The following is a 14,490-nucleotide window of genomic DNA, read 5'->3' as shown; positions in this document are numbered from 1 at the left end:
TAATTGTACAGCGCTGCGTAACCCTAGTAGCGCTTTAGAAATATTAGTTAGTAGTAGCTAGTAGTAGTAGTAGACCAGGTACGTCAGTGAGGGTGGTCTCTTGGAATGGTCAGGCATAACCCTCACCAGTGAAAGAAATAAATCTTGGCACAGCTCAATCGCTATAATGCGGATATTGCATGCTTGCAGGAGACCAAGCTAATCAAGCAGAGCATAAGAAACTTGCCTGGGGTTGGGGGGGGGGGGGGTATATTTTTCCTCCACACCTAATCGCAGGGTGGGAGTTGCAATATAGTTCAAGTCTTTGATGTGTGGTATTGATTCTGAATTACAGTACGAATTTGGGTGATATCTGTGTTGAGCATCACCCTGCCCAACTCTAATTTTTATCTTTTAGTGGTATATGGCCCCAATCAATATGAGTGTGCTTTCTTTCAAAAATTAGTCCATATGGGGCTTTAGACCCCTACCATTCCTTTGATGATGATGGGTGACTTTAAAGTCATGGACCGCAGCTGGACTGTTCAACAGGAACTCGTCTGGGCATATCTTCAACAGACAGGGGTCTACCTTATTTTTGAAAGAGAGCACGCTCATATTGATTGGGGATATGGGATGCGTTGAGACTGTTACATCCAAGTGAGAGAGATTACACTCATGTCTCGAAAGCGCATGGCACTCTCTTGCGTATTGATTATATTTGCTTTCTACCTCACTTTTGCATTGGTGAATAAAGCAGAGATAGGTCCCACCATGGTGACAGACCGCACTCTGATTTGGGTGGACTTGGCGATGGGCATGGGTAGCCATGGAACAACTTGGCATTTCCCCTCTTATCTTAGTATAGATCAACATTTTGGGAATATTTTACATAAGAAATGGAAACATTTGCAAGTGTAATGCGGCTCATGCGGATTCATCAGCCCTCTTGTGGAAGGCAGAAAAAGTAGTTTTAAGGGGAGATGTGGAGGGGCATAATTGAAAGGGACGCCCAAGTTTTGCTGAGGACGTCCTCGCAAAACGTCCCGATGGAGGGGTGGGGGTAACCCATATTATCGAAACAAGATGGACGTCCATCTTTCGTTTTGATAACACAGTCGGGGATGCCTAAATCTTGACATTTAGGTCGTCCTTAGAGATGGTCGTCCCTAGACTTGGTCGTTTCTGATTTTCAATGATAATGGAAACTAAGGACGCCCATCTCAGAAACGACCCAAATGCAAGCCCTTTGGTCGTGGGAGGAGCCAGCATTCGTAGTGCACTGGTCCCCCTCACATGCCAGGACACCAACCGGGCACCCTAGGGGGCACTGCAGTGGACTTCATAAATTGCTCCCATGTACATAGCTCCCTACCTTGTGTGCTGAGCCCCCCAACCCTCTCCTAAAACCCACTACTTACAACTGTACACCACTACCATAGCCCTTACGGGTGAAGGGGGGCACCTTGATGTGGGTACAGTGGGTTTGTGGTGGGTTTTGGAGGGCTCACATTTACCACCACAAGTGTAACAGGTGGTGGGGGGGGGGAGGGGGTGGGCCTGGGTCCGCCTGCCTGAAGTGCACTGTACCCACTAAAACTGCTCCAGGGACCTGCATACTGCTGTGATGGACCTGAGTATGACATTTGAGGCTGGCATAGGCCACGCCAAGTCCCGCCTTTGCTACACCTCTGACATCCCCCCATGAACTCTGGTCGTCCCTGCGATGGAAAGCAGTTGGGGGACGTCCAAAATCGGCTTTTGATATACCGATTGGACAACCCTGTGCGGACGCCGATCTTCAGATTTGTGGTCGAAAGGTGGGCGTCATTCTCTTTTGAAAATGAGCCGATAATCTCCTATGTGGTATCCTGCACGCGCTGTATTGCACAAGGTATAGTACATCTTGAGAGAAAATTATAGAAAGCAAAACAATCATATGTACAATCGTCCACATTAGCTTTGAAAGAATTACTATGGCTACACAACAGCATGGATTACGAGACAAAGCCAACATGGATTTAGTGAAGGGAAATCTTGCTTCACCAATCTATTACATTTCTTTGAAGGGGTGAACAAACATAGTAACATAGTAGATGACGGCAGAAAAAGACCTGCACAGTCCATCCAGTCTGCCCAATAAGATAACTCATATGTGCTAATTTTGTGTATACCCTACTTTGATTTGTACCTGTATTCTTCAGGGCCCAGACCGTGTAGTCTGGCCCAACAACTATCCCCGCCTCCCAACCACCAGCCCTGCCTCCCACCACCGGCTCTGGCCCAGACCGTATAAGTCTGCCCAGCACTATCCCTGCCTCCAACCACCAGTCCCGCTTCCCGCCACCGGCTCTGGCACAGACAGTATAAGTCTGCCCAGCACTATCCCTGCCTCCCAACCACCAGCCCCGCCTCCCAATCTTGACTAAGCTCCTGAGGATACCATTCCTTCTGCACAGGATTCCTTTATGCTTATCCCACGCATGTTTGAAATTCCGTTACCGTTTTCATTTCCACTACCTCCCGCGGGAGAGCATTCCAAGCATCCACTACTCTCGCCGTGAAAAAATACTTCCTAACATTTTTCTTGAGTCTGCCCCCCTTCAATTCCCCATCTCCGGAAAAGGTTCGTTTGCGGAGTAATACCTTTCAAATATTTGAAACGTCTGTATATATCACCCCTGTTTCTCCTTTCCTCCAGGGTATACATGTTCAGGTCAGCAAGTCTCTCCTCATACGTCTTGTAACGCAAATCCCATACCATTCTCGTAGCTTTTCTTTGCACCGCTTCAATTCTTTTTACATCCTTAACAAGATACGGCCTCCAAAACTGAACACAATACTCTAGGTGGGGCCTCACCAATGACTTATACAGGGCATCAACACCCGCTTTCTTCTGCTGGTCACACCTCTCTCTATACAGCCTAACAACCTTCTAGCTACGGCCACCGCCTTGTCACACTGTTTCGTCACCTTCAAATCCTCAGATACTATCACCCAAGATCCCTCTCCCCGTCCGTACCTATCAGACTCTCCCCGCCTAACACATACGTCTCCCGTGGATTTCTATTCCCTAAGTGCATCACTTTGCATTTCTTCACATTGAATTTTAATTGCCAAACCTTAGACCATTCTTCTAGCTTCCTTTCATGTTTTTCACTCCCTCCCGGGTGTCCACTGTGTTACAGATCTTAGTATCATCCACAATAGGCAAACTTTACCTTCTAACTCTTCGGCAATGTCACTCACAAATATATGAACAGAATCAGCCCCAGCACCGATCCCTGAGGCACTCCACTACTCACCTTTCCTTCCTCCGAGCGAATTCCATTCACCACCACCCTCTGGCGTCTGTCTGTCAACCAGTTCCTAATCCAGTTCACCACTTCAGGTCCTATCTTCAGCCCATCCAGTTTATTTAGGAGCCTCCTGTGGGGAACCGTGTCAAAAGCTTTGCTGAAATCTAAGTAGATTACGTCTATAGCTCGTCCCTGATTCAATTCTCCTGTCACCCAATCAAAGAACTCAATGAGATTCGTTTGGCACGATTTCCCTTTGGGAAAACCATGTTGTCTCGGATCTTGCAACTTAGCATCGCTTCCATTACTTTTCCAGTAACCGAAGTGAGGCTTACCGGCCTGTAGTTTCCAGCTTCTTCCCTATCACCACTTTTGTGAAGAGGGACCACCTCCGCCGTTCTCCAATCCCTCGGAACCTCTCCCGTCTCCAAGGATTTATTAAACAAATCTTTAAGAGGACCCGCCAGAACCTCTCTGAGCTCCCTCAATATCCTGGGTGGATCCCGTCCGGTCCCATGGCTTTGTCCACCTTTAGCTTTTCAAGTTGTTGATACACACTTTCTTTCGTGAACGGTTGCTCTATCCACTTCATTCTCATTTGCACTGTTTCCAGTCCATCGCGGTCCTTCTCCAGGATTTTCTTCTGTGAAAACAGAACAAAAGTATCTATTTAGCAAATTTGCTTTTTCTTCATCATTATCCACATAGCGGTTCGCAGTATCTTTTAGTCTCACAATTCCCTTTTTAGTCATTCTCCTTTCACTAATATACCTGAAGAAATTTTTGTCACCCCTCCTTACATTTCTAGCCATGTGGATAAAGATGAGCCAGTGATATTATGTATCTGGATTTTCAAAGACGTTTGACAAAGTACCTCAAGAAAGACGCCAGAGGAAATTGGAGAGTCATGGGATAGGAGGGTAGTGTCCTATTGTGGATTAAAACCTGGGTAAAAAATAGAAAACAGGCTCCAAGATGGCTGTTGACTGAGTCAGATGTGTGCGAGAGTTTCCTGCAATTCTTGTTATGCCGAAAGAGAAGGGGTCGGGCCGCTACCGCAGCTCTCAGCGGCAGAATCCCGCTCCATCGAAACTTTTCTGCAGCGAACTCCGATCCCAGTGTTGTCGGTGAGCAGCCCGCTTGTTCAGCCTGGGTGAATGGAGGACTGGGTAGAACCTTGGGCTTGTTTCCCTCAGCCCTGATGAAAGAGCCCCTCCCCCACAGCCGCGTGGAAGCAGCTCCCCGATGGCGGCGTCTCTGGCCCTGCATCTGGAAGAAGCTGCAGGAGCTGTGAGACGAGAGGCAGACTGTGACCCAGAGGGAGTTATGGTGAGTTTCGGATTACAAACTCCTCCAACACATGCTCAAGTGGCACTTACAGCCTGGTCAGACACAGAAACTGCAAGTATAAGAGAGAACATTCTACTCAGCGATCTGAGGTACTGAATACCCAATTTACAGCTGTACTTTCCAAACCTTCTGAAGTGACTGATAGTTTGTGGTGTTTAATAGCTGACCTGGGTAAAGTATTGTGCCCTCAGGTACAAAAATAAGTCAAGATTTGACTGTCTTAGAAGGGAAATTAAATGAAACAGATAATGGATTAAAATTTGTGAATCAATATGTTCAAACACAAGAGAAAAATCTCCAACAAATGCAATTACTTCAAAATAACATTGTTAAGGATTTGTCTAATCTGAGGAGGAAACAGAATCACTTGAAAATTACTCTAGAAGTAATAATCTTCAATTTTTAAATTTCCTAACAATTCGCTGTTTCCCCTCGTGAAATGTTTAAAAATTATATGAAAGAAATTCTGGGGGTAGTGGAAGAGAGTATTTCCTCCCTTTTTGCAAGTATACTATTTGCCTATAAATCTGATGATAATCAACAATCCCACGATAAACAGGCGCTAGATGTTTCTACACTTCTAGAAACTTCGGATACAGAATTAGTTACACAGCTACTTGCTAGCTATAGTAGTGTTGGCACCGGATAAGATTTGGATAATGAGAATGTTCTTTAAAAACAGGGAAAAGACTTTCAAGGGTTTGAGAATTTAAATTTTTTCCAGACGCTTCAAGAGATACCCAGAAAAGACGTCAGCAATTTCTTCAAATGAAAACAGAAGTGCTCAGTTAGGAGCAATGTTCTTCCTACGATATCCTTGTAAATGTGTAATCAGATATCGAACAGATAAATATGTCTTTTATGAACCTTTTCATCTCGCAGTTTTCATATGATCTAAAAGGAATTCTGGAGGATGATTCACCCAGTATAATCTTTTGTATTACAAATAGGATCTAGAGCCATGTTTGATTATAAAATGTATCTATAATTTCCTTGATCTCCACTGTTTAGGAATCTTGGAGTCAATTTGTGGACTTGAGTAGGTTAACAGAATAATCCCCCCCCTTTTTTTTCTTACTTGCTTTTCTAAGCTTTAGTTGAATTGTACATGTTTAAAGTAACTATACGTTTCTGTACAAGTGGCTTATTTGCTTGTTTAATAATTGAAATATTGATAAATAAATATAAAAAAAAGAAAGATAGAAATCAGAGAGTAGGGTTTAAATGGTCAGTATTCTCAATGGAGAAGAGTAGTATAGTGGGGTTCCAAAGCGGTCTGTGCTGGGACCGCTGCTTTTTACATATTTATAATGACCAGAGATGGGAGTAACTAGTAAGGTAATTAAATTTGCTGATGAAACAAAGTTATTTGAATTGTTGAATTGCAAGAGGATTGTGAAAAATTACAAGACCTAAGAGACTGTGAGACTGGGTGTCTAAATGGCAGATGACATTTAATGTGAGCAAGTGCAAAGAGATGCATGTGGGAAAGAGGAACCTGAATTACGCTATGTAGGAGTCACCAACCAAGAAAGGGATCTAGGTGTCATCGTTGATGATACGTTGAAACCTTCTGCTCAGTGTGCTGTGGTGGCTAAGAAAGCAAATAGAATGTTAGGTATTATTAGGAAAGGAATGAAAAACAAAAATGAGGACTTCATAATGCCTTTGTATCTGTCCATGGTGCGACTACACCTCGAATATTGTGTTCAATTCTGGTCACCGCATCTCAAAAAAGATATAGTGGAAATAGAAAAGGTGCAGAGAAGGGCAACGAAAATGACAATGGGGATGGAACGCCTTCCCTATGAGGAAAGGCTAAAGCAGCTAGCGGGGTTTAAAAAGGTTTGGATGGCTTCCTAAAGGAAAGTCCATAGACCATTATTAAAATGGACTCGTGGAAAATCCATGCTTATTTCTGGGACACAACAAACTGTCAGTGGAGCAGCTCACACTTATTTATGTTTAATGAGGGGATGTCTCATACTGTCACACAGGCACTTCTTTTTTGTGCTTCCTTAAAGCTTCAGCTTTAGTGACTCAGTTATAATCATCGACTACCCCCAACCACCGATAGTGCTGTCAACCACCTCAAAATCAGAGTTCTACAGTAAATTAATCCATATTTCAACTGTGCTTATATAACAAAAAATTCTTCTTTGGTTCATATCATTTTTTTGTAAATTTTTATGCACTATCGTTTGTAGCTTATATACAGAACTTTTAACAATGTTTATACTTGTCAAGCAGGATCAATGTTTAGACTTATCTGGCCTGAAAACCCCCCTGCTGCTTTATTATCTGTAGCTCATGCTGTGGATTCAGCCGTCCTGCATTGCTTGGATCTCACTTGTCAGCATTCCATTAAACAGCCGGTGAATGCTTTCTGGGATAAGCAGCATAAAATGTTTTGTACTTTTTTGGGATCTTGAAAGGTATTTGTGACCTGGATTGGCCACTGTCGGAACAGGATGCTGGGCTTGATGGACCTCTGGTCTGTCCCAGTATGGCACTACTTATGTACGTCTGAGAATGGAAAAACCTTAGGCAAACTGGATGACTAGAGGAAAAAAATGATGACCCTCGGAGTGTGCGTGTGGTCTTTAGGCTGCAGACTCTAAGACAGTACTTCTCACTGTTTTTTCTATTTTGTGCCACACTTGTGAATTTGTTGAATCCTTGTGGCACACAAAACCAAATTCTTCTAGATTATCAACAACCCCCCCCCCCCCCCCACCAACAGGAGTAGTGCTTTTAACCTACGTGTACCTCATTCTGTTGGTTTCAATCAGCTGCCTGAAGAAATGGGGCTGGTGGCTCTTGTGAGACTGCAGAGCCCCACACGATCAAAAATCAAACTGAAGCCAGTAGAGGATGCACACTGGTAAGACGTGGAAGGAAAGGAAGAAGGGAGGGTAAGAAGGGAGTAGCCTAGTGGTTAGTGCAGTGGACTTTGATCCTTGGGAACTGAGTTTGATTCCCACTGCAGCTCCTTGTGACTCTGGGCAAGTCACTTAACCCTCCATTGCCCCTGGTACAAATAAGTACCTGAATATACTATGTAAACTGCTTTGAATGTAGTTGCAAAAACCACAGAAAGGCGGTATATCAAGTCCCATTTCCCTTACTGTATTTTTGGTGCATACATCTGGGATACTTGTTCTTACTGGTTTCACTGGCTGTCTCCAAGGCCCCAAGCAAGCTCATTTCTTCTTCCCTACTTCCAAGCACTTGATATTTGGATTATTCATGGACATTATTTTGGTTTTCATTAAACAGCAGACTGAGGTTTTTGAAGCTGACTTTCTGCCAAAGTGAGGTTTATTTCAGACTTGTGGCATAGCGCAGCTACATGTTATGGCAGCTGCCTTCTAGTCAAAACTGTTCTTATGAATTTGAACAGTTGGGGTTTGATACAGTTGGTAAAATATTTCAGTTAAATTGTAATTGTTACAGAGGATATATTAAGGAATGGCGTTCTACACAGATTCTTTATTAAAGACAAAGTAATGATTCATCAGAGAATAGAACAATTCGATAACTATAATAGACGCTTGAACTTACGTTATTAAATTTTCCAATGATTCCAGAAATAAGTGCAACAGAGTTACTTAAGAAATATCTGATGGATATAGTGCAATTCTCTCCCAATCTTATTCCTCCAATAAACAAAATATATATTTACCTATATCTCAGAGGTGGGAGAGCATAAAAAGGAATTACAGGCTCAAACATCTACTCAATTGCAAGAACCGAGGTTTCAAGATCTTACTGCATTTCTGGCACAGTCAAGTATTGAGGTAACTAACCGACGGACATTATTGATTTCACTGGTTTTTGAACAAGACTTAAATTCTATTTTGAAATTATACTTTAAAAACTCATTAAAAACATTTTATGGCGATAGGATTTGGATATATCCCGATGTTGTAAAATCTACACAAGATCGAAGGAGAGCTTTCTTGGCTCTAAGAGAAGAGACAAAAGCTTTGGGAGCGAGATTTTTACTTGCATATCCATGCAAGTGTTCAATTTGTTACTTAGATAACAAATACCTGTTTTTTTGAACCTGAACAACTAAAATCTTTTATTGATTTAAAAAAGCTAACCAAATAGAAACTAGATTATGAGAAGAGCTGTGATTGTTTAGTTAACAATTAGAAAATACCAAGGATAAAGGCAAGGCCATTTACTTAGTATATGTTTCTATTAGAATGTTTATTCTCCTCATATATGTTCACACCCCCCCCCATGTTATTTCAAATGGTGGTCTAAGAAAGAATTGATATATTGTTAGAGCAAAATGGGGGAATATTCCTCCTAATTGTTTTCTTTTTCCTTTCTGAGTTTCTGTATACAAGATTTAATGCTTGCAAATATTGCAAAATTAATTAAAAAAAAAGGAATGGCGTTCTACGACTTGGTAGATTCAGAAAAGGGGGAAGGTAAGTTAGTTGCCCAGTTATCTTCTGTGCCTGCGATGTAAGCATGTCAGAAAGATGACAGGAGAAACTGCTTACTACTGGAGATGTGAAGATAGAGGACTGTAATGGGGTCAGCAGCCACAATAATCATTAATGGCCAGCATCACTACAAACGTTTGGAGAACATCCGATGCATGCTGCTACTGCACACCGAGCTGACGCCCATTTGAAGGCCACCAAGAAACTAGCTGCCGAAAACAGTAATGACAAGCCAGAGCTAACTATTCATTGAGTGAAAATATTTCCTCCTATTTGTTTTAAAAGTATTTCCTTTAACTTCATTGAGTGCTCCCTAGTCTTTGTACTTTTTGGAAGAGTAAATAATCGATTCACTTTTATCTTTTCTCTGCTACTATCTCTGTGGTTGGTCAATGCTCGTGTTAACCTGGGCATACCAAGAACACAGCTATAGTGGAATCGTGGCATAGAAGACTGGAAGTGTTGGTGGAACAGCACATGCTGGAGTTTATAAATTGATCGCCAAATTACAGAAAGAACAGAAAGATGTGAAGGTCAGATGGAATGCTTAACACAAGATGAGCAAAGAAAGAAGCTGTTTTATGATGAAAGAAGATTGTAGTACATCTGTTTTTACACAGCAAGCCTAATACAATATTGCAGATTTTCTACGTGGCATGCCCACAATCTGCGCTTTAAGAACAACATTGACAAATTTGCGTGCTTTTTAATTCTCATATTAACTTTCTTCACTCATATATATATGTTTATATAAAGTTTCGTGTGCTAATCTTTAATTTCTATACCTTGCTGTAGTTTTTTCTTACAAAACTGTACTGATTTTTGCATCAGAATCCTGTCTCCTCTTTTCTTTAGACCAACAGAGCCACTAGGCCAATTGTACCATTAGACCAACTAACCCATTAGCCATTGCATATTTTAGACCAATTGTCAGGGACCCCAACAGTTGATTAATTCATGATATTGTGGTAAGCCATTTCAGGTTTTGTTTTTTGTGTTTTACTGTTTGTTTTCTGGAATATTTCTAATTTCATATGCATAAATGCATGTGCATACACACACAGACTCGCTTGCTATTTAGTCACACATACATGCAAATGCATACACTTTCACTCTTCAGACATACACATGAATGTACTTTTGTTACTTTTCGGACACATATGCACTCACTCTTTTTTTCTCTCGTGGTGCTCTGCTGCTTCTACTGCCCAAGTGCTCATTCGATCAGTGTCCCCCCCCCCCCCAAGCTCTGCCCACCATCACATAAAGTTCTTGCATTTGCTCCCAAGATTTTCTCAGCCTGCAGCAACCCCTTACATTTTCCCCCATTCTTCTTACAGTCCTACCCCTTATCAATACCCCTCACCCGCCAAGACACTCAGCGGTTTCACTGGCTCTAAGGCCCCATGTGCTCAGAATTCCCTCCCCCTTAACACACATAGCACTTGCACCGAAGCCTCTCCTTCCTGTGACCAGAAGCCTTCCTATTGACTGGATCCTACCACAGTCTCTGGGAAGGTGGCAGGACTGAAGAGCTATAAAGGGTTAACTTCTGAAAAACATCCAGACACATTAGTCAGCCTTTTGGCTTCAAGACAGTTAATTTATAAATCTGTAGAATCCTGAGAAAAACAATCCAGATAGTATCTTAGGAGCACATCTGACAGGGCCCCTCTAAACTTTTGGGTCCTATGCATTGTCCAGCTTTGACCAGGAGGTATGGAAGTAAGGTAAAATATGGCTGGGAGTGGGGAGTAACAGCAAAATGGAGGCAGTACGCAGTATAATTCTGGAGAATACACCTTCAAAAAGATATAAATGCTGTATGGTCAATTTGCTGTCACTTTCTGTTCCTATTATATGAAGAATTGCCAAGGTGGAGCATTTTTTTTTTTTAAGTAGGAGATTTTCAGCCCTGCCACACCTTCTTATTGACCTCTGGTCCTCTGCTGCTTCAGAATGGGAAGGGAGTAGCAAGTTAAAACTTTGTGACTGGCACTTCCTCCTGCTGACCTCATACAAGATGGATTACGATGGAGTTAGAATTTTTAAACACGAAGCACTAGTTTTATGGGTGATCTGGAAGCTTCACAGTCTACGCACAACGCCAATAAAGATAAGTCCGCTTTTAAGGAAATTATTTATTGCAATCCTTCGGGCGAGAAGCTTGAAGTGTGAATGCGGGTAGAAGGGAAGGAAGGGCGTGTGCGATGATGTTTGGAGACTGTGTACCCTATCCAGATTCATTTGGTTATATGGGCACTACAGTGTTACTGAGCACAGCATATTAAAATTTTTATAAAAATTGAATCAGAGTACGAAGAATAAAGTATCCTGGTGTTACAGAGAAGTGATTGATTACCTACACCAGTTATAGTATTGGTTCCCTCACTTGATTATTGATTCTCATACAAGATGTGCCAACTTGTAAGGTTTGAACAAACTTACTCTGCCGCACAGAGAGACAATACAGAGATGGCAGCAATAGGATAGGATCTGTTGCATTGGGCAGGAATTTCCAGCACATGCAAGGGAGATGGAATCCCAAAGTGGGTGCTTTTTGCTCAGTGTAGGAGATTTGGAAGATCTCCATATGACATTAAAAAAAAATCCTAATGATTGGGGATCCCATTAGTCAATGAATGCGGCGGTATATACTGCCATTTAGATAAAGCACCAGCCTTAATCCACTAATAGATCAAGGTTAAAACACTACTCCTAAACAAAAACCTATGTAAGACAGCTAGCAGTATCTCTGTGCTGAAAAGGGGCTTCTCCAGGGGCAGATTAAGGTAAACTACTCAAGTGCTTAGGGTCCAAATGGTTAGGAGGGGCCTCTCAGATGAACTAATTCAAAGGAGTGGTGTGCACAGCCTACCGTTAAGCATGCTACAATCATCGTGATCTTCTGTTAACACCGAAGACACAAGCGCATACTGAGGAGGACCACATACTCACCTTTTTCAAGCCGCATTGCTACGACGGTGAGGAAACATTGGGATCTAGTGAGAACTATTCCTACTTTCAGTGAGGCTTGCTTACGCTTTTCTTTTTGCCATACAAAGAATCTGACAGAACATTTAAGTCGTGCTGTATTACTGATTCCACAATCTGAATCTGCCATTCATACTGGACCTGTTGGTCACTTCAAGTGTAATGCCTATTCACTATGTGAGATCATGTTGGAGACTGCAGTTTTTGTCAACCCATTGGATCGCAAAAGTTATTATCTTAAGACCAATACCTCCTGCAAATCCAATTATGTTGTCTATTGCCTGATTTGTCCATGTGACATGTTATATGTCAGTCAAATGTCACATACACTGTTTACATGTTTGACTAAGCACAAGAGGTTCTATACACACCAACAAGCCTGGTCTCCCCCTAGTTATGCACTGTTGTCAACAGGACCATTCATTCCAACAGCTACGTTGCATAGTTTTACAACATGTGCCCCCCTTTTTTTAGAGGGGGAGACTGTCAGCGCACTTTACTTCAGTTGGAACAAAGATGGATTTTTAGACTTAATACTCTTGAACCAAATGGACTGAATACGCGCCTTGATTGGTGCCATTTTTTCCTAACATGTACCTTTTAACTTTTTCTTTTTTACATGTACCCTTTAACTCATTTCTGGTCCGTGATTGGCTGATAGATCTTTGGCATCTGAAGCCATTTCTCCTTTAAATGGAGCACTCTGATCTGTTGATGCTGGCACTGCGGACAAGCTCAGTTCTTGCACATGCTCAGCTGCTGATGTCTTCAGATGGTGGGGCTCAAGGATCCTTGCTAGCTAAGGTACTTAAGTTTTAAATTTAACAGGGAAGTGGGGGTGGTAATGGCCAGCACACAAACACTGCCTTCTGGCTGTGCTACTGAATTTGGGCAGACTGGATAAGCCAAATGTTCTCTCTCTGCTGACATTTACTAAGTTATTATGTTAATTACTGGTAAAACAGAATAGCTCAGTAGTCTAGCATGTGGTTATAGTACTTTTATTACTACAATGCATACGAAATCCAGTTCAGGACAGCAGTAGCTGCCTTTATCAGACCCATGGGATCTATAGAAGATACGTTTGTAGATTCATACCGAATACCAACAGAGATTTCCATATCACGAAAGCCAGGTAACTAGTACCAGTTTAGCATTTATAGCAGAGAGGCCAGGAACTGGTACGGCAATTTCTACCCTTAGACAGGGTCCCTCTAGAAAAGGATTTAGTCATATTAGTCGGGTGCTTTAAGAACGCTTCATTGCTACTCTCCAAGCTGGTCTATTGATAGAGGCTTTCAGTGCCCAGTGATGTGAATGTAGTATTATTCCTAAGCACAAAATTTACTACAGCTAAATAAAACAAAGACTGCCCCTCCCCTTATTTATCTAAACTTATGTCCACCACCCAAAGACATGCTTGCAAATAAGATATGAGAAAATTAGGGAGAAAATCACTACCAAATTGACAATTAAATAGAGCTATTTTATAGATTTATTTGAAAAATACTTACAAAAGCCAAATGTTTTTAACATTAAAATATTTAAACTTGCTCTAGATGTTTACAGTACATTGGTGGTGTTAAGCATGCAGTGGTAACAGTCTTCTCTGATGTAAGAATTGCTACAATTATTGGCTAAAATGAAAGGGAACAGGGGGATCTCAGATTTGCCTGTGACATTTTAGTTTTGCCTCACCTCCATTTCAGTGGCTCAGTAGCCACAACTTGTGCTTTGACTCCACATATAGAATGCTGTTAGTTTGTGGGTCTCATCTAACTTTCTATAATAGTGAGTTTCACATCATTTCCTCAGGGGGATTATTTGTCAGCCCCTGGGAGGTCAATCACAGATTCTTGGAATCTAATAGGCAGAATATAAGAGGAAAACTAGGGTTTAGCTGGGATGCGAGGAGCCAGTGTACATGAACTGGTCCTTATAAAAGCCTGGTCCATCTGCTACATATCATTTTCAGTTAATAGTCAAATACCCTGTAACAGTGCAATTGTGTGGCACCTCACTGCTATTAGTCCTACACTATGTGCAATGACTACGGCTTGAAGAAGCCGAGACTTTAGTAGCTCCCTAGAGGCAGAGTTTCCATAGTGCTCCCTGCGACAACTATTGCTGGAAAAGCTCCTTATACATTTCATGTAATAACTATTGCTTAGAAATGTTGGGTTTGAAGGGCTGAGAGCTCTAAACCACTACCTACAGTGACTTCTGCTAGGAAATGCTAGGACTGGCCTACTCTAACTGTGAGCTCCCCACAGACAGTTCTTGGACTAACTTGTGCTACAGTTGAACTGCTGACATAGAGGCATATTTTCAAAGCACTTAGACTTAAAAAGTTCAGTAGGTTACTATGGAACTTTGTAAGTCTAAGTGCTTTGAAAATGAGCCCC

This window comes from Microcaecilia unicolor, chromosome 5, assembly GCF_901765095.1.
Source record: "Microcaecilia unicolor chromosome 5, aMicUni1.1, whole genome shotgun sequence".
Classification (NCBI taxonomy): Eukaryota; Metazoa; Chordata; class Amphibia; order Gymnophiona; family Siphonopidae; genus Microcaecilia; species Microcaecilia unicolor.
The sequence above is the reverse complement of the archived record's forward strand: the minus strand, read 5'-3'. Positions refer to the sequence as shown.